Below are 5,187 nucleotides of genomic sequence, written 5' to 3' on the forward strand. Positions count from 1 at the left end.
CTATCTAGGATTATCTAGTATGAATCCTATTATAGTTGGGCTATGCTGTATACAATGTTAACCATTGAGAACATATCTCTCTCTCTCTGCATACATGTGTGAATTATAAAGTATGAGTTGGACTCCAAGTTCAACAAACACATGTTCCCAGTGCCCTATGAGGCTCTCTCAACAAGCTGTTCATCTTTCCTGTTTAGATAACATTAAACACCATTGTTTTGTTAGGTCAAGAATAAAGATGAGGGGTGAAAATAAACTTTTGCCTTTAAACAGTTTATTATCCTCAACCCCAAACTAGGAGTTAAATTAGAAAACATTTTGTTGTTGTTGTTGTTGTCTCCAGAGCGATTACTCCATTACTGGTGAGGCCTGTGAGGTGTGGGGTACACCCCCAGCCTCCCCCATGTCCTGCTGGACCACAGCCAAGGCCACCCTGGGCCTTCCACTGGGCTCCATCCTTGAAAAGCTGCCTAATGGAGGGAGGTCAGGAAGATCTGCATTTACAAGTTTCCCAGAATGTGCTAGAACTTTTTTGGGTCAGTTTTATAGAACTTTCTTGGTCAGTTATATTCCACCTCAATCTCTCCAGTATTTTCCAAGAAGATCAAGTCACTTGCAGATAATGAAGAAGCTTTGTGGCCCAGGGGTCCATGGCTTGGAATCAAAGATAGTATCAGGAGGCCCAGGGGTCTCGTGTATGGTAGAGATGTCCAGGTGATTTGAGTTTCTGACCTTCCTGTTCTCCATGAAGCCTGAGCAGTGCGGAGGGCAACGAGGAGGTGTCTTCTACAATAGCCACTGAAGTGAGGGAGGCAGAAGGTCAGCTGTTCCAATGGGCAGATGTGGAGAGGTTTCTAGAAGGGGATCAAGTCCGCTGCTTTGGGCAGGAGTATCAGTTATTTTTACAGAAAGCAACAGAGAAATTAATTTTCTTTTCTGACTACTGAAAAGTGGAAAGATGCTCAAGTTTACCATTTAAAGGAACAATAGACATTTCTAAAGTCTCTGTCTAAACTTTGGTTTTCTTTAAAAAACACACAAAAAACCAGGTCATCACAAAAAGTAATGTAAGTGGAGGCTGTAGGCAGGTACTGTTCTGTCCGTGGCAGTCTTTTGTGTAAAGCAAGGCGTATTGGAGCTCCAATTTAACTGATGCAGTGGGGTTTACTGGCTATGCATGCCGAGGCAGTGCAAGTCGTCCGTGCCCTTGCTGTCGAAGCCTGGGAGGGGCTGACCATACTTGTCCACGCACCAACAGAAGCCCCGCTTTCTGCCTTTGGAGGGGCGACACTGCTTCTTCTTATAAAATCCTTTCTTGTCGCAGTTGGGGATGTGCACACCCCTGGGACTCAGCACATTGGGGAACTTCAGGTGATTCAGGGTGTCTTGCATCTCTCTAAGGAAGGGACCATATTCTATCTCCAGTTTGGACTCCGAGGAGAAGGTCTGGGTGTCCGTGCTCTGGGACTCATAGTCGACTTTGTAGTGCTGGCTGTCCTTTGCGTGACCTTTCTTGATGGTGTCCAGCTTCGCGTGAATGGAATGGAACTTGGAGTCAGGCACCCTATGTGTGCTGGGAGGGGCATGGCTCTCCAAGCTCCCCGTGCCTACGTCCTCCTCTGACTCACTAGCATTTCCTGAGGCAGAGGGCGTCAGCAGCAGCAGGTAGGCGCTCAGCCGGCCAGGACGCTGGCATTGGCGCAGAACCCGCCGCCATCCAGCAGCGCCTGCAGTGGGCGTGGCTCGGTTGGTGGCAGCTGGCAGCTGAGCCCCTAGCTGCAGAGTTCTGTGTAGACACCTCACGGCTGGCCCTCCCGCAGAGCACATGTCAGGCAGCTGCAACAGCCTGGCTCGCGCACCAGCTCGGCACACGCAGGCACTGCAGGCAGAGGCTCGCACTGGGCCAGCACGATCCCATCACAGTGCTTGCATTGCAAGATGGGACCCTCGTCACCGGTGGCCTGAGGAGCAGGGCCAGGGCGGTGAGTAGAGCTGCCCTGAGCGCCAGGCGCCGCCAGAAGCATGGCGCCCATTGCAGGGGCCAACTGGAGTAAGCAGTTACTGGGTCAAGGCAAGCAGTGTGAGATTGCAGGATCTGGAGCGCAACTACCGGTGCTCGGCGTGCAGCTGCCCAGCTTCCACCTCAGTACCTATAAGTTCTAATGTCACCCTTTTTCTGTCTTATAGTAGTTTGGCTGATTTTAATGTAGTTAATCCATTTTGAGTTGATGTTAGTGCAAGCAGAGATCCACTTCCAGTTTTCTGCCTATTGATGTCCAGTTTTCCCAACACCAATAGTTGAAGAGGCTATGATGTCTGTGTATGTGTGGTGTGTGTGTGTGTGTGTGTGTGTGTGTGTGTGTGTGTGTGTGTGTGTGTGTGTCTGTGTCTGTGTCTGTGTGTGTCGGTCGTGGGGCTTGAACTCTCGGCCTCGGAGCTACCCCTCAGCATTTCATCTCCAGGCTAGTACTTGAACCACAGTTCCACTTCCCATTTTCTTGTGGTTTATTGGAGCTAAGAGTCTCATCGACTTCCCTGGCCCTGCTGGCTTTCAACAACCATTCTCAGATCTCAGCCTTCTGATTAGCTAGATTAAAGGCATGAGCCACAGTCACCCGGCAAGACTATGTTTTTTCCACATTACATCTTTCACTCTTTTGTCGAATATCAGATGATTGTAAGTATGTAGTTTTATTTCTGGGTCTTTTCATCTTTTTTAATACTTTTTTTTTTTGTAAAAATAATGTACAAAGGGATTGCAGTTACATAAGGTAGGTAATGAGTTCATTTCCTCTCAAGCATTGATACTTCCTCCTTTGTTTTTCCCCTACCATCCCTACCCTTCCACCTCCACAACTACTCCTTTCCATCCCTCCTTCCCACTCCCTGCCTAAATTGTAAAGTTCGTTTTTGAACATAGTGTCTTGATCTCATTGTTAAAATGGGTCAAACTGTATCCCTAGTTAAGCATTTGGTTTTTTCCCTTCACCTCCCAAAGCTAGAGAAATGTACATACAAGATACAGGGCACCAACATCAAAGAAACAAAAAAAAAACACATAAATTAGGTTACAAGATTGGGTTGAAGAATGATGACTGTTGACTTAATTTAATAAGTATTCTATAGTTTTTAATGGTAAGGTTTATTAACTCAAAGGGGGAGAAAAAACATTCAGAATAGTGGAATGTGGCTACTACTCATTTGATGTGTGTGGATAGATTATGATTAATAAAAATATATCTATTAATTCCCAGTGGTAGACTGCTATGCTAACTGGGAGAAGACTTTGGTAATGCCAGGGGTTTGAATACTGGTAATGAAGCAGAATATGAGGGGAGAGCATTTGCTAAAGATGTAACTTCCTATGCTCATACTAAATACATTGAAGTAGAATGCTAAGTGATGATCGACTGAGCACCAAATTTTATTTGTTGACTTTTTGTTTTGTGAAGTCCAGGGATTTGAACCTAGAGCCTGGGTGTTGTCCTTTAATTTTTTCTCAAGGCTAGTGCTCTACCAGTTGAACCACAGCTTCAAGTCCATAATTTTGGTGGTTAATTGGAGATGAGTCTTTCCAAATTTCCTCTTTGGGCTTGCTTCAAACGTGATCCTCAGGTATCAGCCTCCCGAGTAGCTTGCATTCCAGTTGTGAGCCACCAGAACCTGGCTAGAATCACATTTTAAAAGTGTTCTCTAGGTGAATCAGATGTGTCTAGGTACTATGTGAGCATTTTGGTTCCAGTGGGTTATGTCAGATTTAGAATAACATCAGAATTTTTCTTCTTGTAACTCGCAGCATCCAATATCTATATAATTTATTCAGATCTTCATGTCTGATCTTTTTTTCTTCATTGTACCTTTTTATTCTTACTTCACGAGCAAGCACATCAGTGATGTTTTCCTTTTCTGAAGCAAGTTGCATCCTTTCCCATCAATGAGGGATGTACTTGCTGCTCTTACTGCCTGGAGTACCTGCTTCTAGTTAATTGCATGGATGATGGCTCTCAGGTTAACTATCTCCTCCTCAGGAATATCTCCTCACATAACCACTGTGAAGTTGTTGCCACAAAACTACCAATGTCATGTCTCTGATTTATAAAAATTATCATTATGATTTCTGGTTTTCTTTTCAGCATGAAATTGATGAGGAGAGAGCCACATTCACTTGTTTCTCCAACACCTATAATAGTGCCTGGTCCTTAGTGCTCAGGAGCCTTGCATAGGGATCAGCCTTCTCCAGCTCAATTTATCTTAGCTTCTGGTCAAGACAGCACTTGAAGCTGATGTCTGGTGGCTAGCAGTCATTCCCTCTCATTCTTTGTGCCTTTCTGTGTTGTTGAGTCCACCTCAGAGCAAGATCAGTGCCTGACACCTATTTGCTGCTATTGACATCATACAAGTTATGGGCATTGTTTTGTGAAACTGTGTGCAGAGACGCATCTCCACACAAGTTCTCCAAGGCAAGTGTCTCCCATGCCCAGGAGTCCATTCCACAACTCAGCATCCTAACTATCACCTACTCCCTAATGCACTCAGTGTATATTCCATTAAAAAAAGAAAATTCAAGATATGCCTTTGATGATTTGTCATTGAATTACTGAAACAAAGTATATAATTTTGGGGCTAGGAAGGTGGGTTAGTGGTAGAGTGCTTGCCTTGCATGCATGAGGCTCTGAGTTCGATTCCTCAGAACCACATAAGCAAAAAGAAAATAAGCTGGAAGTGGCCCTGTGGCTCAAGTGGTAGAGCGCTAGCCTTGAGCTGAAGAGCTGATGGATAGCACCCAGGCCCAGAGTTCAAGCTGACAACCGGACCCCATAAAAAGTATATAATTTTATGTATTTGTAAGTCTTTGTCCATCTCTCTTGAGCCCTTGGCATATTTCTATGTGTTTGCAGCTTGGGAAGGGAAATAAGGTTTAATTCAGGATAGTCAAAAACATTTTGGGAGGGAATGCCAACTTTCCATCTGATGTTCTACAGATGGCCATCTTGTCACAGGAACTGAGTAGACTGTCATAGCATAAGAGGCTTGTCCTGATTTCTACTGACTTTCCTCTGGGGTCACAGAGTGTGATCCTACTGCATACGTGTCGCTTGGCTACACTCGAGGGACCAGGTCTTCTCTGAAAATCTAGTGGCATGGGGGTAAGAGAAACTAAAACTCAGAACCCAGCTTCCCACATCA

At 45.1% G+C, this 5,187-nt stretch overlaps 1 pseudogene; it reads right to left on the reverse strand.

The window, feature by feature from the left end:
• Nucleotides 1–1,136: 1,136 nt before the first annotated feature.
• On the reverse strand, nt 1,137–2,024 carry LOC122109101 (annotated as a pseudogene).
• Between the last annotated feature and the right edge of the window lie 3,163 nt (nt 2,025–5,187).

Source organism: Dipodomys spectabilis, unplaced genomic scaffold (assembly GCF_019054845.1).
Source record: "Dipodomys spectabilis isolate Male_0828 unplaced genomic scaffold, ASM1905484v1 ptg000068l, whole genome shotgun sequence".
NCBI lineage: Eukaryota > Metazoa > Chordata > Mammalia > Rodentia > Heteromyidae > Dipodomys > Dipodomys spectabilis.